General features: G+C 36.5%; 1 protein-coding gene and 1 long non-coding RNA gene across 4 annotated transcripts in view; both read left to right on the top strand.

Moving 5' to 3' along the window:
- The window catches only part of LOC309859927 (uncharacterized protein C8orf34 homolog), a 570,857-nt gene that overhangs the window by 400,583 nt on the left and 146,561 nt on the right, over positions 1-23,713 (top strand). The window lies entirely within an intron of this gene.
- LOC309859510 lies at positions 13,049-14,546 on the top strand. Its single transcript, XR_014308740.1, has 2 exons — positions 13,049-13,380; positions 14,255-14,546. It is a non-coding gene; the product is annotated as an uncharacterized lncRNA (long non-coding RNA).

Here is a 23,713-nt window from a genome sequence, read left to right as displayed (position 1 = left end):
CTACAGTGTTAAAGACTGAATTGTGTCTCACACCCTCAACCCCAACCTGAAGCTCCAACTCCCAGAACCTGGGAATATAATCATATTTAGAGATAAGGTCTTTAAAGAAGTGATCAAATTAAAATGACCAGAGTATGCCGACACCTTGATCTTGGATTTCCAGCCCCCAGAGTTGTGAGAGGTAAGTTTCTGTCTATAAGTCACCTAGTCTGTGGCTTTTAGTTGTAGCTGCCTAAACAGACAAAGGCACTGCTAACACTGTGACCTTAACACTCCTTGTCTCCAGGACTGTGAGAAAATAAATTCCTTTTGTTTAAGCCACCCAGTCAGTGGTATTTTGTTGAAGCAACTCTTAGGAAACCAATACTAATAATAAGCTGTGGCTTTCCCTTTCTAGAAACCTTCTAATTATCTTAAATATTTTGGAGTACAATTCCAGATTATCTATTTTTGCTATTATCTTTAGCATTGTCTTCTCAGTGAATCTTAAGATTTCTGAGCAACCACTGTGTCACCACTTGTTATACTATGTGTAATTCTGACACTAACCACCTGGTTTAACCTGTGTCAGATTCCACAGGTGAAACCGCATGGTCTCCAACATGAGTACCCTCACTTCAAACACCAGCTACATTTAAGGGATCCCCAGGTTTCATGCACTTTTTTCCAACCGCTTACAAATTCAGGGGGTCATAAACCTCCTCAGGTTCTATAATTTGCTAGACAGATTCAGAGAATTCAGGAAAGTGCTATACTTGTGATTACACTTTTATTGTAAATTATATAAATCAGGACCAGCCAAATAAAAAGACTCAAAGGGCAAGGTCCAAGAGGGTTGTAAATGCAGAGCCTCTGAGCTGTCTCACGGAATCAGTTTATGTTACTTTCCTGCAACGTGTTCACCAGCCAGGAAGCTCCACTGGGCTTCAGCATCCAGAGTTTTTATTGGGATTTCATTATGTAGGCATGATTGAATCATTGGCTGTGAGTGAACTCAATCTCCAGTCGCAGTTCTCTGTTTACCTGGTTGATCTTTCTGGTGAGTCGTCCAAATGCTGAATCATCTCATCTCTTAGCATAAATTCAAGTGTGATCCCAGAGGCTTACAATCACAGAGATACTCCTATTACTTGGGAAATTCCAAGGATTTAGAGTTTTCCCTTCCAGAAAATAGGGATAAATGCCAATCAAATTCTTTATTATACAACAGCAACCTCTACTTTATCTTTTTTTTTCCTTTGTGAAACAATACCCAATTAGTTACTTAATCCAGTAGTTTTTTAAATAACCCAGTAATTCTTAGATAATATTTCTTATTTCCAAGCTAGTTACTGTATGATCTCTTACTTAGATACTGCAATAGTTTCCAAAATAAACAAGAGTCACATTAACTTTAGAGGCAAATTTTCAATTGTTTCACTATACTCCCAAGAGTTCTCTTCATCTTAAAAATAAATCTGATTTTTTCAACCAAAACTTTCTTCTATTCGACCCTACTACTCAGTTCCAGCCTTAAATTGGAAGTGAACTATCACTTAATTTCTACAGATAAACCAGGCAACCTGGTATATTGTTACTAAAGTGACTTAAGAATCAGACAGATTGTAATTCAACAAGAAAGATTAAATTTATTTACTAGTTGTTTCACCTTAAGTAACTTACCCTCTCTATGTACTGGTTCTCTATTTTATAAATGGATATAATAACTTCACAGGAACACTTTAGGGATTAAATGTTTAAAATATTTATTAGAACGTCTGGCACATAGGGAAATGTCAACAACTGGCAGCTACATTTATATTTTATTTTACTCTCCCAGAATATTGTTTCTTTATCCCCACATGGAGGTTTCCTACCCATCTTGCTAGTTGCAGTTCAAAGAGCTCCTCCTTTCTGAAGCTCTTCCTAATTTTCTCCCCAACCAGATGCAGATTCTTTCATTAAAATTGCAAAGTGTTCCCAGTTCCTCTCAGGTAGTTTTCATGATGTTGTTCTTTATAATGTCTTCATTCTTTGTGCTGTCCTCTCACAACATTGGAACATATGGCCATTGAGGGCAAGACCATTCCACTGCATCTTGAATTTCTCATGGCACTCAGCACAGACCTCACACTGGAAGATGACTGTTACACTGAGTCATCTGTCATTCAAAATTTGTGAAAGATGCTTCCTATGACATATATTAACTTAAATATTAGAATGAAAAATTCCAGGAGTACCTTATCCTCTTATGGTAGTAACTATTTTTCCTTTTCTTTTTTTTTTCCTTTAATAGTATAGACAAGTGACAATTTTGTATGTTGAGTCTTTTGCTTTAAATGCATATGTACTCATAAAGAAAAGACCTAGTTATTTTTTAAAAACCTAGATAGATGACTTTATCTCTAATTTTCAAAATAGTTATTTAATTTGGAGGCTAGTATGTACACTTACAGATGCAAAAATAAGATTTTGAAAAGTGAACTTTCTTAGGTTGCTCAGTAATTGAGTGGTAGAGCCAGATCTGAAATGCAGCAGGTCCATCTGACCCTAAAACTCGTCCCGTTTTCAACATTCATTATATTGCCTCTTGGTGAAATTCCTACATGCTTTTGTATAACATGTGTTAAGGAAGCAGCCCTTAGGCTAAAGGCTCAGTTAAACCTCTAAAAACAAACCAGTCAGGGGAGTGAGTGACAAAATAAAAACAGAAATGCGGTAATGCTTCCCAGGGCTCACAGTAGTATTGTGCGGACATGAGTGATTAAATACCTGCATCCTATAAGAAAGGTTGAATTCACTGAGGCAACACAGGACTAATGTCTTGGGCATAGCCTTGGCAGAGGGCCAAGATGCAGGAACTCTAACACAATGGATATATTGATTGAAAGCCATTTCTGCATTGGAAGCACTGAGTTCAGTGAGCATGTAGGAGGGAGCTGGCTTTCTTAGGATGGTGATTTGGTAAATATTAGTATTTATAACATTTCAAACAAGGTAGCTGAAGCTTGTGACCAGCTGGGCAGGTTATCACAACTGTGTCTATCTCTCTGGTTATGAGCATGTTGACTCTATGCAATGAAACATCTAGAATTCTTTTGGGTCAGTGTTGGAGAGCCAGTGGGATGTGGCATGTCTACTTCATAATATGGAAACTTTATTTATGGTCATACATGCATGAATGAATACTAGATAGTGAAGTAAAGATACGCTTGTGATATGCCTTTTCAGAGAGGTGGACGATAACCTTGCCTATGAACCTTAGGTCCTCCAGGGGGCACCAATAAGCAGCCAGAATTGGTTAAATGTATATCAAAGTCCATCCTGGGACTGCCCATATGTGACTTCTTAAGCAACTGACTCTGAATTCTTTCTGTGATAGCCACAGTCACCCAACAGACATTGAGTTTTCCCTGACACAGCAAATAAAATTCACATCCAATTCTGGTGGTCCTAATTCCAATCCCAGTAACCCCAATGGTACTTTCTCCTGGGGTTATATGAGACATAAAGAAGTTCTCATGCAAAAGACAAACCCATTAGAAACTGCCTCTTCTACTTAACTCAAGTTGAAAAGTTTGTATAGTTAGACAAGTAGTACAGACTGTACCTCTTGACTGTATGTCAAACTGTCCAGAGAATGTGTATTCAACTAATTCTTTCTAGTGAGCAAACAGAAATGTGTTTATATTAGGCACTACGCAGGTGAAGCTGAAACAAACCATTCTTATTCCACTTCACAAATATTATTTTTGCCTTGCAATATTTTCATGCAACATTATTATATACATAATAACTACTTTAATGACACAATTTAAATTTCTGCACAATTGATATTCTGTAAGAATTGAGTTATTTTATACCATTCTTATAGCATTCAATTTATTCTTTTCTGTGCTGTACAGGACTTACTCTGTCTAAATTCCTTCTTAAAATCCTTGGTTAACTCTTTGGTGACTATAGGAAAATATTCATACCTTTTAAAATGTATTTGCTTTTAGAGACATGAAATTATTTTTGGATTTCCACTTTTGAGGATGTGATATATAGACAGTTTTGCCATTTGAATATCTCTTAAAGATTAATCCTAAAACCAAAAGAATGGAAATACACATATGTGCAACAAGAACATAATTTAAAGAAGTTAGGGGAAGGCTAGGAAGGTGTATAATTCATTTTATAGCCAGGACTCAATCCATTAATTTAAGAGCTTACAAATCAGGTAACTAAGGTGTGTCTTTTTCATGTCATAAAGCTAAATACTATTCAAGAACCAAGAAAATAACATCAACTATTGTATTGGTAACAATGAGAAGAAAGAAAAGAAGATCTAAAAGGAATTAGGTAGGATATGTTAATTTCTTATGGCCTCACAGTGGAGAGTCAATTGATACTATCAAAATAAATAACATATTAAATATGTTATATTCAGCTATACTTACAGAAGTAACTACTAAATGTTCTAAAAACAGAAAGGCAAACTTCCCAAATTAAAAGGTCATCATCAAGTTCACAAAGCATAAATCGAGGACACACCTAAAACAAAGTGACTAAGAAAAGCAGATGGTAAAAAATAGGAAAAAAGTATCTTAGGAAATGAAAACAAAACAAAAAACAACAATAACAAAAAACCAGTGGCCACCATTACTATATCAGGCAAGTAGAATTCAGAGTAAAAATACTGGACAAGACAAATAAAAACACTTATGATAGCAACGGACACAATCTATAAAGATTTTCTGACTTTCATCAATATCTAAGCACCAGTCTTAACTGGATGGTTCAGTCGGTTAAGTGTCTGTCTTCAGCTCAGGTCATGATCTCAAGGTCCTGGAATTGAGGCCTACATCGGGCTCCCTGCTCAGTGGAGGGCCTGCTTCTCCCTCTCCCTCTGCTGGCTGATCACCCTGCTTGTTCTCTCTGTCTGTCAAATAAATAAATAAGATCCTAAATAAATACAAAATTAATATATATCAATTAATATAATTATTATTAACATAATTAATATATAAATATACTCATAAACACACAGATACACATAGAGTGAACACATTAAGATATTAAGAAAAGATTTGCTTGTTTTACAAGCCAAATGAAGATGATAGAGATCTAAGTAACATAATAAATTTATGTGTATACTTGTAATTCTATCATCTAAAAACAAAGAATGTACCTTCTTTTCACATTTTCAAGGACCATTAATACACATTGACCAAATACTAGGTCACAGAGGAGATCTCAGTTAATTGGAACGGCTTGGGATACAGACAACATTCTCTGCTTATACTTTGAATTGACTGAGGTCCCACATTAATTAAAATGTAGAAAAAAATATCATACCAATTAAACAGCTCATATCAAAGATATAAACAAAACTGAAATTGCACATATATAGAAAGAAAACATAATGAAAACAAATCAGAACTATGTCTTCTCTATAAAGAAAATTCTTAAATAATCACATTAATAAGGAAGATAAAAAGTCAATGATCAAGAATTGATTAAAGTGGTTTGAAACATGATGAAAAATAAAAACCAAAGAGTATAAAGAAGACATTAAAGAAATAAAGAACACATTAATGAATAAGAAAACAGAAAAATGGCAGGACTAATTCAAATAAGAGTCAATTCTTTGAAAAATAATTAGCCATATAAAGGGAACGTTATTAGCTAATTTAATCAAGGAAAAGTATAAAAATAAATGTAAGAAAAGAAAATAACCATAGATGCAGAAGAATCAAAGGAATTATGAATGACAGCTTTGCTTAACTTGAAGAAAATAAATTTGAAAACCATGATAAAATAGATCATTTTCTAAGAAAATGTTATAGATTAAAACTGACAAAATGACTAGTTTTCCAAAGAGGAAATTGATGTGGGAAACAAAGGCAATAGAGAAAAAAATAAACTTCCTTACTGCTTACAGCCCGTTGACAAAGTCTGTGAAACAGGCAGAGTGACATTCCTCTAGGAAATCAGCTGCCTTGATGCTTATGTTTTGCTAAGGGTAAAAGGCAATCAGCTTAACATTATCCTGACTCCCCAAGATCCTGTAAGTCTACTTTAACATAAAAAAATTTCTTTGGAAACTTCCTTTATCTTTGCCCCCTAAGATATATGTCAGCAACCATTTTGTAAGCATATGGCTCACTGATATACGTCTGAAGGGTCTCAAGATTCGGGTTTTATAAGACAGTAATAAATGACATTTTCCTAACAATAGCGAGGCCCCTCGAAGTCCCAGAAACCTTGCTTTCAAAATTCCTTAGGCTTGTGCTATCCCTAACCCTCTCCAAACTTGAAAGTATATAACCAGCCACCTGTCACAACCCTAGTGCAGGTCTTTCTATCCACGGGTCCTATCTCAGTGCTATAATAAAACCCCTTTTTTTGCACCAGAGATGTCTCAGGAATTCTTCCTTGTCCATTGGCTCTGAACCCCAACATTTCTACATCAGAAATAATGTCTGCAAAAAGGTCTTACCCATCTCCCCTAGAGCATCAGAACCATGGTTTGCCAAAAGGACTATATCAAACCTATAAATGACAGAAGAGAAACAGCTATTTAAACTATGACAGCAGATGGACAATGACACCTTTCAATCTTTTTTGTGAAACCAATGTAATGTTGACCATAACATTCAAAAAGGTAGCACATAGAAAAGATTTGTGGATATTAATCTAATAATCTGAAATATTTGCAAGGAGAATAATAGTACCTGTCCAAGAGAGGTTCATATACACATTTTACAATGGCTTAATAGGAAGAACTCTATTAATTGGATCATCTCCGTAAATGCCAAAAGGGAATTTTTCTACTTTTGTATTTATACTTGACTTTAAAAAAAGTCTCAAAGTAAAACAGCAATGGAGACAAACTAATATCATGGAATGTATACATTATCTCAACCCAAAGATGTCTTTCCATGATGATTAGGAAAGGACAAGAATTTCACTATCATCACTATGATGTAACATTATTTTGAAAGTAGTATCTGATATAACTCACAAGAAAAAAAAGAGAGGAAAAACTGGAAAGGAGATAAGAACTCTCATTGTTTGCAAATAATGTAGCAAGATACCTTCAAAACCGCATATCTAAAACATTATTCAAATTAAAGAATTCAATAGTTTGAGTACAAAATTAACATTTAAATCACTAATTTTCTTATGTATGAGTAATGGACAGTAGAAAAGATAACACAAGAAAAATCTTATATTTTTTTAAATCTTATTCTTAATAGTAGCTCAATGTGTGAAATGCCTGGAAAAAGCTTAAGAACAAATAAGGAATATCTGAGTAAATTTAAACCTCTCAAACTCTTCAAGTGTATCCTATTTATACAAAGAAGATTAAATATATAAAGAGATATACTGTTTTCAAACAGGAAGAACCAAAATGACAAAGAAGCCATTTTTTTCTAAATTAATCTATAAAAGAAATACAGTATCAATGAAAAAATAAAAGGCATTGTGTGTCTATGTGTTTTAAATCCTCCAAAATGATGTTACAGTTCTATGTGTCTGTTTATCTTTTGTATAAATATATATGTGTGTGTGTGTATATAATATATTATATATACACATTTACATGTATTTTTTATAATTTATATATGTTACATATATAAAAATATACATATTTTATACAGAGTGGGAAGACCTCTTCCCTTATGACTTCAAAAACAGAAGGCATAGGGATGCTGGGTGGCTCAGTCAGTGAAGCAGCTGACTTTGGCTCAGGTCATCATCTCTCATCATCTCCGGGGCCTGGGATTGAGCCTGGCATCCAGCTCCCTGCTCAGTGTCTGCTTGTCCTTCTGCTCCTTCCCCATTTATTCCTTCTCTCTCTCAAATAAATAAAATCTTAAAAAAAAAAAGAAAGAAAGAAAGAAAAAACAACAGAAGGCATAATCAATAAATTTTGCCCTAAAGTGAAAAATCAAGATACAAATGGCTAAGTCAGAAGAAATATCTGCTACACACAAAGCAGTAAAGTGACCACTTTTCATTTATAAACATGCTCTCTGAATCAGTGCTTTAAAAACTAACAAGTGAATGGAAGAAAATGCTGAAGAACAGGAGAAGGTAATGGGGAGACGAGTATGCAAACTTCACTACGATAATAAGTATAAGGCATATAGTAAGTATATAGCATATACTAAATGACAGGATATTGTAAATATTATATAATTTATGTTACAACCAATACAAGGAAAAAAGCCAGGCAGGGGGTGTTGATTGAAAAATGTTAAGTGTCCCAGGGAAAACTGCAGTATTACAGGTTATTTAAGGAGACTTTCTTTGAAGAGGTAAAATCAGAGAAAAGATTTGCAGAGGGTGAGAATTAGCCAAGCAGATAGCTGGGAGAAGCAGACCAGCCAGAACCAAGTTTATAAAGCATGAGCTCTCCTGGCCAGCATTGAAGATGAGAATAGGCCAGTGTGGTGCAAAGGAGGGAACAGCCGGACCTGAGGCTGACGCCAGCAGAGTGACCTGGTGGACTCAGGTTTTCATTGGTTTGCTCTGCAGTGAAGATTTCAAATTGACTGTAGGGAGGGAAATGTAGAAGCAGAAAATAAAAATGACTCTAAAACTCAAATTAAGAGAAATATAAATTAAACAATAGTCCTAAACTGTTGGCATTCATTAGATAAGCAGATATAATAAATTTTTTTGAATGGTAAATGGCTATGGCCAAGCTGTAGAGAAACACATTCTTTTTCTGGTGCAAGTTACATTGGTTTGAAAGCATCTGTCAAGAAAAAATAAAAAACTACAATTCCCCATCTATGAATTCATACTATAGGTTTAGCAGAAAATGTCTGAAATTATATATAGTTATATATTTATGTATATTTATACACACATACACATATACATACACAAGGATATTATATGTGTTTAAAAACATTCAAAAAGTCCATGAGTATAAGACTAGTTAAATAAATTTCAAAAATATATCGAATGGGGTATCTTACAGTTTTAAGAAAATATGATTACTGATATATTTGCACTTCTACAAGTTTTGTTTGTTTGCATGCACATTTTACACACTTTTCCTTTGCTGCTGCTGCTTTTAATTTTTTATTTTTTTTACCCTGTTTTCCTTTTCTCTATTAGATTAATCTGGTTATCTGATTTTCTTTATTATTTACCCTACCTCATAAGTTTGGAAGTTATCTATACTTTTATTCTTTCAGTGGCTTCCTTTAAAATCTCATTCAGTCTAATGATCTATAGCCTATCCCTACCCACAAGTATTTGAGAACACACAAAAGTAATCATTATGGCTTCCCCTTTCTTTGGTCGTTAGAATTTCAAAGATATTTATGGACTAAATCAGATTGGCCATTTCTCAGGGCACTAATTTTCCTTTGTTGTATATGTGGACTTGACTTCATGTTTTCTTGTGTGGTTGTGAATCTCAGTTGTGACCAAATCTTTTGTCGGTGTTGCTTTGTTCACCTCTGACTATATTCTCAGAGGCAGTGTTTCTTTGGATTCTGCAAGTGCCTCTGTGTTTTACTTGTCTCAGACAGATTTTATGTTCATGTTTGGTCTTAAGGTTCTAGCACCATACAGGTTCACTGCGTTTAAACCACTGTGTTACATATGGAACTGGCTCCGATTCAATTTCATGTTGGTGTCTTTTTCCTTCCTCACTCATGGTCCCAGTTAAATGGCAAGATTCCTTTGCTGCTATCTTAGGCTGGTGTATGATTTTTTCTGTTCCTGAAATAAAACTAAGGAAATCTTTTGAGGCCCCATCTATATGGAGACTTCCCTGCACGATACCCTATTGTAAGACTGGTGGGTGAGAGGAGACAAAACTCCAACCACAGCCCATACAATGTATCTCTTCCAATACAGCTCTAGACTGTCAGAATCTCACATGCCCATGCTCACAGACACTTGGATAGTAGTCCTTTGTCTCTGATGTTTAAAAACCTTAATGGTCTGATACTTTGTCAAAAGTCCTTTTTTTTTGTTTTTCTTTAACAGCTATAATATACCAGTTGTTCCATTATTTTTCCCAACTTTGGGGTTCCCATTTTCCTGTTGTTGCATATGTTGTCTTTTCCTGATGATGGGACAATTCCTTCTGTCACTAATATTTTTTTTTCTTTTTTAAGTAGGCTCCATGCCCAACACAGAGCTTGAACTCATGACCCTGAGATCAAGAGTCAGATGCTCCACCTGCTGAGCCACACACGCACCCCTAATAACTTTTTTTTTTAAGTGAACTTATCTTTGGTGTAGTTAATTTATTGTGGGATTGACATGTACGAGTTGCTAAAGCGTTCCTACATACTTTCTGCATTCTTTCTGGGTCCTAAGACCAAACCAGGTACTATTTATTTGGTTCATTTTAGTCTCCTAAGCCCTAGCATAGTATAAATCCACACCTTACTCTTGCATATGTTACTGCCTAATTTCTTTAATTTCCCTCTGTACCTCTGAGCAGTTCCTAAAAATATCAAATTCCTTAGGCAGTAGGCAGAATTTTCTAGTCCCACTTTCATGGAAGGTACATTCCTTAAGGTGCCAATTTTCCTCAGGGCACCCTGTGATCTATCCTATCCCCTTTTTTACAGTCGAGACCTATTCTCCTATTCCAGCTTAGGTCCTAAGCCCTACTCCTCAAAGGCTTTTTATCCAGGTCTACTTCCTCTGTGGTTATAGCCTTTGGCTTGTAGTAACTCTTCATTTTTGTCATAAAGAGATTTTTCTTTCCTTCTTTTGACCTTGATTATATATTTAAAATTATTTTCTTTTTCTATTTTATCCAACATTTTTGTGTGTTTGGAAAGGGTGCCATATAGATGAAGTCTATCTTCCACAGTATCTAGAAATCAATCACTGAGATAAAGATCTTTCAAGATCTGGAAGTGTTAACACTTAGTCTTTCTTAAAACAGAAAAGTGAGTATGTTTTCTTGAAATCTGATTTTCATTTTTATTTTTATTAAGATTTTATTTATTTAATTGCAAAAGAGAGAGAGAGAATGAGAGAGAAAGAGCATGAGAGGGGAAGGTTTAGAGGGAGAAGCAGACTCCCCACAGAGCAGGGACCCCCCATGTGGGATTCGATCTTGGGACTCCAGGATCATGACCTGAGCTGAAGGGAGTTGCTTAACCAACTGAACCACCCAGGTGCCCCAGAAATCTGATTTTTAATCACAAAACAAAAAGTGGGAAGAACATTTAAAAGGAAGCAACAAAGGAATAAATATAAACTGAAACAGCCAATGTTCTTGCCTAGATTATAGTGCAAGATAGAATATGAAGTCATTTGTGAATAGTAAAAATGCACTTAGCAAAATGGAAAAATTTATTTAGCACCTACCATATGCCAGTTCCTGTATTAATCCCACTAAGCTCAGAATATTTAAATAACTTTAAAAATGTCATAGATCCAATAGATATTTGTGCTGAAATTCAACACCAGGCATAACTAGTTGTTTATTCTCAAGCGTGGGAGTCCAGAGACGTATTCTGAGAATTCAACAACATATGAATTATAAATACTGACTGTAATAAGAATTCACATCTGAAAGCCATTTCTGTGGAATCCATCTTTTCTTAAGTCAGTGTTTCTGGGGTCTGAGGAGCCTTGATAGTAGAAAAAAATGACCCAGACATGCTCTGGGACAGGGCAGAAATATCTTTCCCTTAAACTGAGTCTCTATTTCATTCAAGTTTTCCAAGATCAAGTCAGTGTGACAAGCTTTTATGGGCTTTTTGTTTTATGTTCCCTCAGATTTTTTTTTTCTTTTTTTAATACTAATCTTGTTGGTGTTGTAGTAGGTTGAAATGGATTTTCTCACATCTTTTTTTGGATAGGAAGGGAGACCAGAGTCCCCAGCAACTGGCTGGCTTATTTTACAGAAACTCTCAGGAAAGTTCCCTGCTTGGTCCAACTCTGGGCCTGTGGGAACTGGGGAGGACAGCCCAAAGGCTGTCCCACCTCAGCTGCCTCTTCATGGAGGACCTTCTTGCTCTGCAAAACATGTCATCCTTGTGTTGTCCTCCCTCTCCCACTAAGATCCAGCACACAGATTTTTTAAGGGTCAGAGACAAAGCCAAATTTGTCAAATACTTAAGTATTTAATCTAATCTTTTATCTAAACTAAATTTTTCCTTTGTAATCTTTCTTTCTGTCTGGTTTCCCTTTCAGGTCATTGCCATTAGTACCATAACTTGCCTCTCTACCCACTTTTTTTCAACCTTGAAGATATTGATAAGACTGGGGGGAGGTATTTAAAAGGAAATAACCAAGATAACTGAGGGTGTGGACTTATTTGTGCAAGAAAACTGATCCCAGAAGGAGTCCTGTCATTTAATACTCTTACAACCCCTCTGCTCTGAGCTAGAGAAGGGGGGTGCTTAAGTAATTCGAATAAGCAATTTTACTTTCGTAGTTCCTGTTTTTCAGGATTTGTAGATGTTTAGACAGAGATCAAATATCTGTGATTTTTCAAAATGCTGTAACTTACATTTGCAATCCTTTTGTTTCTTTGTTAGTTCTTTTTCAAAAATGTGAGCTTTTTTGAAACATGGAAGAAATGGGCCTTCTTGTGAGCCCTGGGACACTTATGCCTGCCAGTAAGTTTATGATAATGAGCATCTGTGTAGGCTGTGGCCAGGAATGGCAGACGCACACAGGTTTGAAGACCTCCTAGCCCACAGTTTTAGTCTGCGGGCCAACTGGACTTTAGCCTCTCCAGCTCTTTTGGAGTGTATAGGGAAAACATGGCACCAGACCCAGATCCCACTGGCTTATCCAAAAGATAATCCAAATGACTCGGCCACATAAGACTCAGAGCTTACAAAATGTCCAAATACAGCTTCGCCTAATTACCACAATTAGGTCATGTAGACTCTCCTATATCACACTGACTCTCATCTAAAGATAGGAAACTGAAACTTCAGGAGGTGAGTGTCTTAGGTCACCATAGAAGTATGTAGCAAAACTGAAACCAAACACAGGTCTTCTAAATCCCAAATTCAACTTCCAACTGCAAAGGAAAAGGAAAATGCTGGATTTCCTCTTATCAGAAATTCAGGCTGCTGAAGCTGGTGGTGGAGTATATGCACTGAGCAAAGATTCTTGGTTGAGGAAATAAGTCTTTCTGAAAGTGAAGTCCATGCTCTCCTGTCTGCACCCTGTGACTTATACTGGCAAAGAGGACTACATCTATCAAAGAAAAGGGTGCCTGTTTCTTCTCAGCATGTGCCCTCTGCTCTCCCAGCCATGACCCCAGAGACATCTTTTTCCCAATGGGGTTGTATTATTATTATTATTATTATTATTATTATTATTATTTTTCCTTATCATAGGAACTGCATAGACTAAAATATACCCTGGTTAAAAAATCCCACCTGAGTGGAAACTTCCAAGGTAGGTAGAGCTGCTGATACATAGCTCATGCCAACTTGTCAGTGATGTGACCATTCTACAGATTGAACTTAATGGCACAAATTCAGTGTGTTTGTTTTTTGTTTCAAGTGAAGGAATATTTCTTAAGGCGGAAGCTGTGTCTAGACAAGAGTTCCCAGATAATGACTCTCCCATCACCCCCCATTTTGCCCTTCTCTTTTCTTTAGTCCATGAGGCTGCTTGGCTCTTTGAATTTTTCCACTGGTCAGAAATTGGGACTTAAATGGAACTTCTTACTCCCTTCTTGATAATCCAAGATCCATATTTTATTTTATTTATTTATTTTTTAAGATTTTATTTTTATTTATTTGGCAGAGAGAGACAGAGATAACAAGCAGGCAGAAAGGCAGGCAGAGAAGGAAGGGGGAAGCAGGCTCCTGGCTGAGCAGAGAGCCTGATGTGGGGCTCAATCCCAGGACCCTGAGATCATGACCTGAGCCAAAGGCAGAGGCTTAACCCACTGAGCCACCCAGGCACCACAATCCAAGATCCATATTGTCCCATGTACCAGGATCTACTTTCCCAATTTACTAATTATATAACAAATCCATATAAAGGATCTGTCGTAAGAACCAAGTAAGATGTTATCAGTCCCCTAGTGCCAATTGGATAGTGCCAATTTTGAAGTGCCAATTCTTTAAAGTTAAGACTTAAGAAAATGAATCTCTGATGTGGGAAATATTGTTATATATGAGTATCATAGGTAGCTTTCTAAAATAGTTCCCAATAATCCCTGTCTCTGGTATTCTCACCATAGTGTGATCTCCCCTTGAGTGTGGATTGGACCTACTGAGTTAGCTTATAAATGACTGTGGCTTTTCTCTCTTTGGCTCAGCTTGGGTGCTTGTCCTGATGGAAAGGACCACTTGCCAAGGAACAGAGGGTTGCCTCTGGCCAATAATCAGTGAAGAACTGAAACCCTCAGTCCAACATCCGACACAGAACTGAATCCAACCAAGACCTCATGAGTGAACTTGGAAGCTGATCCCTTCCCCATCAAGCCTTGAGATCAAATACAGATTTGTCCAAGGCCTTGACTATGGCTTTTTGAGGAACCCTAAAGTAGAGGACTTAGCTGGATTTTGATCTAACAAGTTGTGAGATAATAAATACATGTTGCTGCTAAATTTCAGAGTAATTTGTTATATAACAATAAATAACTAATCCAGTGGGTGCATAGAGAACATTCTGATAAGTAGGGTCTTTCTGACATCCCGTCATTTAGAAAGAAACTATCTGAGGGGTGGACAACCAAGTTCTTCATTCAAATTGGGAAATTTCAGATAGCTTTCTTGAGATATATTTGAAATTGGAACTTAAACTATGGTAGATTCTCAATGATTTTATTAATATTAGTGGGAATAAGACTGTTACTTTAGAATTCCATGTGAGAGTTCAGATTATGCCTCAGAGAAGGAAGATAAAATGTATAGAGTGAACAAAGAAGTAACCACATGTTAATGGAAAAATTGCTTACCTTTTAAAAGCTTCAGTTCTCTTGTGTCACAAGGGAGCAACTGGACTAGACTATCTCTAAGGCTCCTTCTAGGTTTAGATTCTATGGACAAATCTTGACTGCTTCTAGAGTCACTGCCCCACCCTCTGCAAAAGAAAGAAAGAAGAAAAAGAAAAAGAAAAAGAAAGAAAGAAAGAAAGAAAAAAAGAAAGAAAGAAAGAAAGAAAGAAAGAAAGAAAGAAAGAAAGAAAGAAAGGAGAAAATTAAATTAAACTTATAACAACGACCTGATTTTCTGTACAGTATTTCCCTATGGATCTTTTATTACCCATGGGAATTCTGAATCTTCCTTGGAATAACTGAATAAAAATATAGAAATCCAGAAATTGGATAAATGATATATTAGATTACCAAAACCAGATCATTCTAAAGAGGAGGTTACTTCTATTTATTTCTTTATTTATTTTCAGCATAACAGTATTTATTGTTTTTGCACCACACCCAGTGCTCCATGCAATCTGTGCCCTCTCTAATACCTACCACCTGGTTCCCCCAACCTCTCACCCCCACCCCGCTTCAAACCCCTCAGGTTGTTTTTCAGAGTAAGAGGAGGTTACTTCTAACAAGACCTGGAAAAAATTACACATAGGAGAAAATCCTCGGGTTCTTAGAGCCAAAAATGCTTACACAGCATGCATGCTTAGAAGGAGTACTTAAGAAGCTTGGATCAGGGGTGCCTGGGTCGCTCAGTGGGTTAAGCCGCTGCCTTCGGCTTGGGTCATGATCTTAGGGTCCTGGGATTGAGTCCCACATCGGGCTCTGTGCTGAGCAGGGAGCCTGCTTTCTCCTCTCTCTCTCTCTACCTGCCTCTCTGCCTACTTGTGATCTTTCTCTGTCAAATAAATAAATAAAATCTTCTAAAAAAAAATTTCTAAAAAAGAAGCTTGGATCATAAAACATTCATAGGGGCAGCTGGGTTGCTCAGTGTGTTAAAGCCTCTGCCTTCATCTCAGGTCATGGTCTCAGAGTCCCGGAATAGAGCCCCGCATTGGGCTCTCTGCTCAGCGGGGAGCCTGCTTCCTCCTCTCTCTCTCTGTCTGCCTCTCTGCCTACTTGTGATTTTGGTCTGTAAAATAAATAAATAAAATCTTTTTAAAAAATACATAAAATTGATAAATTAGACTACTAAAATTTAAAAAACTGGTCTTTGAAAGATACTACTCGTAAGAATAAAAGAAAGGTACAGAATGTGAGGGAGATAATATTCACAATATATATTTCTGATAAAGGACTGATCGTCAGCGTATAGAAAGAATTCTTACAACTCAGCTATTAGGAGACTAATAACCCAATAAAAAAAGGTTGGTAAAAGATTTGAACACTTCTCAAAAGAAGATATATTAATGGCATATAAGCACATGAAAAGATACTTAACAAGTGTAGTCATTGGGGAAATACATATGATATCCACATGAAATGTCATTTCACACTCATTAGAATGTCGAAAATAAAAAGACAAAGGGGTGCTTGGGTGGCTCAGTTGGTTAAGCGTCTAGCTCTTGGTTTTAGCTCAGGTCATGATCTCAGGGTTATGAGATCAAGCCTGGCCTCAGGGTCTCTGCTAGGCATGGAGGCTGCTCAAGATTCGCTCTCTCCCTCCTCCCCCTACCCCCTGCTGGGCTCTCTCTCCTTCTCTAAAGTAAATCAATAACTATTTTAAAAAATAGTAAAATTAAATTAATTAAAAAGATTAAGAATACACCAAGTGATGATTAGGATATGGAGCAGATGAAACTCACACGTTGATAGTGGAAATGTAATATTATATGGGAACTTTGGTAATCTTTTGCAGATTTTCAAAAAAGAAAACATGTATTTATCCCATGAACCAGCAATCTCACTTTCGGGTAGTTAACCAAGAAATATAAAAATGCAATCTCACTTTTAGGTAGTTAATCAATAAAAATAAAAATATATCTACACAAACCTTTGTTTCGAATTGTCAAAAGCTAGACATAACTCATAAGTGATCATCCACAAGTGAATGGATGAACAAAAGTAGTATATCCACAGGATACAATACTATCCAGTCATTAGAAAAAAATCGCAAAGTATGGACAAACACAAAATTAGGTGAATCTAAAAACTTTTAAGTTGAAAGAAGTCATAAACAAAAATGTAGGGGTGTCTGGGTGGCTTAGTAGTTCAGGTCATGATCTCAGGGTCCTGGGATCGAGCCCCGCATCAGGTTCTCTGCTCAGCAGGGAGCCTGCTTATCCCTCTCTCTCTCTCTGCCTGCCTCTCTGTCTACTTGTGATCTCTGTCTGTCAAATAAATAAATAAAATCTTTAAAAAAAAGAAACAAAAATGTACATATTGTATAGTTCCATTAATATAAAATACTGAAAATGCAGGCTAAAGTGGACAAAAAAAAAAAAAAAAAAAAAAGCCCAAGTGCAGGGGCATGAAAAGGATGGATGGCAAAGGAACATGAGAAAACTTTCTGAGTAATGGATACAGGGATTTTGTATTTTGATTGTGGTGTATGTATCCGTCAAAGCTCTTTAAATGGATGTCATTTATTAGATGTAGATTATTCTTCAATGAAGTTTATTTAAAAATGGCCTAGTGGTAGGACAAGAGGAGAAAACAATCATGAGTTGAAAGGTGAATGACTGAGTGGGTTTTTGAATGAAAGTCCTCATCCTACAGGCAGTAAGATTGAAATGGATTTGGTTTTGAGCTTTGGAAAATGCTACTCAGCTTCCAGATTTAAGACAGAGGTTTTTCTTTACCTCTCAAATGTCTTTATGTGTCATTATATTCCACAGGTCTGGGTTATTCTACTACTTTTTTACTGAGAAACTTTCTACATAAGAGCCTACACAAGAGGGGCTCCAGACTGTTCCAGATCTGTAAATGGCTATGGTTTTGGGTTTACTCTTTCTCACATTAACAGTGGGAGACATAATAAAACCATCAGGAAAGAGGGGTAGTTTTCCAAGTACTTACAATCTTTATGTTTGAGACAGGAAGACAAATAACCAACGTATCATGAAGGGGAAAGTAAGAGAAACAAGAAATTAGTATTGTCTCAGAGAAGTCTTTTGAAACTATCTAGAGGATTGGATCAGTAAGTAGTAAGTGTACAACACTCACCATTGGTCAGGCAGAGTGTTGGGTTCTGAATCTGGAGATGATCCTGACATAGATCATGAGCTAACAGAAGTCTTGTTTGCATCTTTATTGTGTGAGGAAACATCAGTTTGCCTTTCAATAATTCAATTCATCTGAACCACAAAAATTGAATATTTTGAACAGAATCAACCCTTAAAGTTTGTTTGGGGCAGGGGTTAAGAGCCTTGTGCATATTTTAGCATCAGTTTCTGTTTCATTTCACTGCCCTTCTTCCATCTAACATGTCTGGCTTCTTAGAAAATCTACCCCATTTAAAACCTGGTTCGATGTGAATGGTATTTAGACAGAAATAGTCCATTTCAAAATAAGAGCTTTTGTACAAACAGAGCAAGGGGCAGGTAATATTTTATCACTGCTTCTAGTTCACACTCAGTTCATAAAACTACTTGCTGAGAGAGCCAGCTTCTTAAGTCACTGGGATTCAATAGTGCTACTCAGGGCGATCTTGAAAGAGTAGGATTGAATTAACTAGGCAATGGAAAACCTTGCTGGGAATAATGGGGTTCCTATGTGCATTTGGATAGCTTTGATAGGCAGTCCTTACTAGAGAACAGGAGATCCAATGTAAGCCAAGAGGTGCTGTGAGTCCTAGCCATACATAGCAAGCGTGATCAATGCTTTTCTAACCTGGAACTTTGTAAGTTTTAATTGGTCAGTGGTTTAATGAGTTCTGGGTATGTTTTTAGCACTGAGATGCTGACGCAGGTGACAAAAGAATTATAAGATATGGTTCTTGCTAGTAATGGTTTTATGTGATTGTAATAGTGTGTAGGAAATATAAGCATCTTAAACCATAAACATACATAAAATTGTCTTCTTAGTTGCCCAGTGAGTGTTAATTAAGCCTGTTAGTGTTCTGAGAGCTGAAAGTTGAGATCATTTAGCTCTTCTTCCTAGGCTAGGAATACAATGATCAAACACTAGTAGAAGTTTGGGGGCCACTAAGAGGTATTCTTTTCACCCTCTTTCCTTTAGACAAAACAGGCCTCCCCTGACCTATATAACATATTTACCTCCAAGTCCCAAGTTCCCTGGTTAGTTATAAAACGTGCTGTCAAGGGGGTTGGAAGAGATGGAGTGGCCGAGTGATGGACATGGGGGAGGGTATGTGCTATGGTGAGAAAATAAATTTAAAAAAGAGCCAGAAAAAGTGAAAAAAAAAAAAGTGCTGTCAAAACTGATCGTTCCTCCGACTAAAGAGAGTAAAATGTAGAATACTTTGCATAAATAGACATGGTGTGAAGCTGATCTCTGTGAAAGAAAATACTTAATGGGTAGTAGGTGGATTTGTCAGAAGTGTTCATGACATTTGTAAATAATTTTGACTCCTAACACACATGACATTTGAAAGTTTCAGGATTTTTATGTTGATATTCTCTTCACTATTCTTGTCACAATGTTATTCCTTATGATATCTCAGAAAAAAAATCCAGATTTTGAAAATGTGAGAAGTGTTTTTTCTTCAGGAACTCTAGTTATTACTTGTAGCCTCTTATGTGAGGCTTCTCTGGGAGGTGGAGCTCATACTGTTTTTCTCTTTTTCTCCTTTCCTGAGCCCAGGTGGCCATTCTTATTAAAGAAATGATTCCCTCAACTGGCCTTTCCAGGGCCTTTAAAAAGCACCCACTGTGCTTCTCCTGCCTCTTTGAACCTTCTGTAAGTCTAGGGAAATTTCGTCTCAGAATATTTCCTTGAAAATATAATTTTCACATATTGTCTTTTAAAAGCCATCTTTTTGAAGCTCATGCCATTGGACTCTACTCCCTCTCCCTGTTTCCCCTGTCCGAGGGTTTTTGCCCATGTCTTTGTTTCCACACACTTTGGTCATCTGATGTGACTCAACCTCCACACAGATGACCCACCCCAACGCTCAGTCTTTGTCCCTTCACTGCACCACGTTTGCCAAACATTCCCAGTCACACCTCAACATGTAACTGCTTCACAGCAAAACCTTATGTAGAGCTCTTTTGTCCTGTAACTAATCTTCTATGAGGATATTTAGATCTTTAGCTAAAAAGTCCTCCTTTCTTCCAAATCCTTTAGCCTTCCCACTTCTTCACTTCTTTCTTTCTTCAGGAAAGAACCCATTGTCCATTGACAACTTTTTGACACAGTAGTCCCCCTTATCTGTGGTTTCAGTTACTTGGAGTCAACCACTGTCTGGAAGGAGATGATTCTCTTTCTAACGCTTTGTCAGGTCAGTAGTAGCCTCACACCAGGTCTCAATGCCTAGGTCATTCTCTTCTCTTCATGCCATCGGGCAGGCATTTCATCATCTCACATCATCACAAGAAAGGAGAGTAGAGTACAATAAGATATTTTGAAAGAGAGAGACCACATTTGTTTAATTTTTATTATGGCATATTTTCATAATTGTTCTATTTTTGTTATTATTGTACTGTTGTTACTCTCTTGCCATGCTTTATGTGTAAGTTAAACTTGATCATAGGTATGTATGTATAGAAAAAAACATAGTATATATAGATATGGTTTAGTAATGCCTGTTTTGGATATCCACTAGGGGTCTTCAGATGTACCCCCACAGATAAAGGGGGCGTACTCTCCCCTAATTTCTTTGGTCTTCAGGCTTTTGGTCACTGATGTTTAGTTTAAAGTTGGATTGTTGTGAGTATAATTTTGTGATTTCAGTGTGCTGTGCATGAAGGAAATGTTTGGTTGGTAGGACCCTGATATACATTTGTTGACACTATTCTTCTTTTCTTTTTTTTTAAATTTTTTTAAAGAGTTTATTTATTCATTTGACAGAGATCACAAGTAGGCAGAGAGGCAGTCAGAGAGAGAGAGGAAGAAACAGGCTTCCCACTGAGCAGAGAGCCCGATGTGGGGCTTGATCCCAGGACCCTGGGATCATGATCTGAGCCGAAGGCAGAGGCTTTAACCCACTGAGCCACCCAGGCACCCCGACACTATTCTTCTTAACAGCAATGAGAAATCCTCAGGAATCAAACTCCCATATTTTTCAGTTAAATGATCCTCTAACTGAGGTGGCTTTTCACTTTTATGCTGTGGATCTCTTTGGCTGGCCGGTGAAACCTACAAGTGTTTTCTCAGAATAAGTTGCTAAATTCCCAAAATAAAATACCTAGGACTACAAAATGAAACAAGTTTCACTGAAATGCAATTATCAAAACATCACCAAGCACCTTTGAGATTTGGTAATCTATGGGCTTTTTATTAACATATTAAATCACAAGAGGTCGTGTGAGGTCAAATAATTCCCAAGTATTTCAAAAAATCTGTAACATTATATTAATAACAACAATGGAAATGATAAAAATAATAACAGCAGCAACAACAACAAACCATTGCTAATAGTCAGAGGTTTGTTGCCTATATTCAAGTTCATGAAACCTCCTAATCTTCTCCATGGACTTCCAGTCTCTGTACCCCCACCCCCACCCTGTGCTCCCAACTACAAATGCCAAGGACCCAGGTTAAGGGCCATTACTGTAACTAGGGTTCAGTTTGACCCTTCAGATCGTTATCATATCAAAATGATTGAAGTGTAGAAATTAAGAAAGGTCTGCAAACTCAGCCAACTAACAGTCACAGGTTGGCTGTGTCCAATGGATCAATGTTGAGACTTAATCAACGTTTCTCCCCCCACCCCAAAGAAAACATATGGTAAGTAGAATGGTGAAAGGGGATAGCTGCTGCTGACATGTTCTATAAGGAATTCAGAAGACAGAACTGGAAATCTTAGTAATGTTAGTAGCCCAGATATATATTATGCTCAGAAAACATTCATCTGAACTAATATATGCTGTGTTTGGGACGATGACCACACTACCTGGAGCTTAGTTACAGCTCAACAGATGTTTATTAAAGGTCAGAAATCTAATAATGAAACTTTGTAATAAAGCGAATGAAAAAGGAAAGTAATGAACAAATAGGCTTATAAGAAAATAAAATCTGACTTCATCTGATTCCCTCCAGCCTTGAAAAGAAGCTTGAAAGAATTGAAAGGAAGAAGAGTAGAAAGCAGTGTCAATGTCTGCTAGACTACAAAGTGCCCTACCGTTATAATCACAGGAATTTTTAAAGATATCTAATGACAGTTATATTTTCAATACCCCCAAAAAACAAGCTGGAAAAGTAGGTGCTTGCATTTAGAACTTGTCATAAAAGGACTCTTTCAAAGTTGCGTTAAAAACTGGTTATGATATTTCAAATAACTGGAGAATATCCAGAGAACCTTTTAGCTAATCTTTTAGCTCATGAAAAGATTTTTGAAGTAAACCCATGGTAAGAAACTTCCAGCTGATTGGCAACAGGTAAAGTACTTTTATATTTACTTCTATCTCAAGGAAAAAAAAATTTCAAAGTCAGATATTTATTTCTATTGAAATCTGAAGGTGACATACAGTTGCTTGATTCCAAAATGATCTGCTACATAAAAGTGCTTCTGATATTTTATCTTCTGAAAGGAGACACCTGTGTAATGCTGCCATCATTTGTAAGTGCCACAAAGACAGAGAATGTAAACACATTTCATTTCTACATTAAAGATACTGCTTTAATGGGAATAAAATGAGATGACTTATCAACAACCACTTCCCTTTTGGTAACAAGATACTAAAGACCATTCCCCAGACTTCAAATCCAAACTCTTTCCCATAAAATACTTGCATTTGGTCAAAAAATTTTTTAAAATTAAAAATCGATCAGTCAATAAAAGAGACTGTCTGTTTCTTATGGTTTCATTCCTGTATCTATTCACTTACTAAAGAACTTTTTTTTACAACGCTAATAGAAAAATACCCAGAGTTACAGCCATTTCTCTTACCTATTTCCTTTACAAATCAAGACAGAGACACTTTACTTCTAGCATAAAACTTATCAAGAAAAAGAAAGCATCAGAGTAATATTTTGTTTCTAAAACTTGTTCCAAATTAGTCACCAGTAAAATGACAGCTTCAACAATAGTAAAAAAAAATTTTTTTTTGACATATCTGTAAATGTAGGAAAAGTTATCATTTTCTCTCAAAGTAACAGTTTTATAATTTTATAAAAATTCTATGCTTTAATAATATCCTCTGTGATAATTTAATAAGAACTCTAAGCTTTAATAGTATCCTCAGTGAAGGAAAGCATCATGTAGGCTTGCTAGACTGGTGGGAATTAACAACTTAGAAAATCAAACTGCTTACTTTAGTAGTTAACTGTCACTAAGGTTAATGTGTTTCCATTAGAAAGCCTCCCAGTTAGAGAGCAATGCAACCTCTACACAAGGCAGAAACGTCTTCCTTGCTTTCTTTGCTGCAGTTTCAGAGCCATTTGCTTGGGTGGGCTTTAGCTCAAGCGGTTACTTCGGGTGCAGTCTTCAGAGCCATTTGCTTGGCTCGTTCTGGAGGATTTCAGAGCAGCATCACACATAGCCCCTCTGTTTTAGTCTCTAGACTAGACTAGACTGTCGTGCAATACGATTTTGAGCATTAGAATGGGTTTGGCAATATTGAATGGTTTGCCTTTTTTTCTGAAAGTGTGTGAAACGTTACAAAGAAAAAAAAACGAACTTTTTCTCATGTACTACGAGTACAAATCGAAATCTATGTGTAGTTTCCCATTATCGTAATGCGTGCTAAAAAATGTTTTCTAGAATACGAAGAACGGTACCAT

This window comes from Mustela nivalis (genome assembly GCF_964662115.1).
Source record: "Mustela nivalis genome assembly, chromosome: 2".
Lineage (NCBI taxonomy): Eukaryota > Metazoa > Chordata > Mammalia > Carnivora > Mustelidae > Mustela > Mustela nivalis.
The sequence above is the reverse complement of the archived record's forward strand: the minus strand, read 5'-3'. Positions and strand labels throughout refer to the sequence as shown.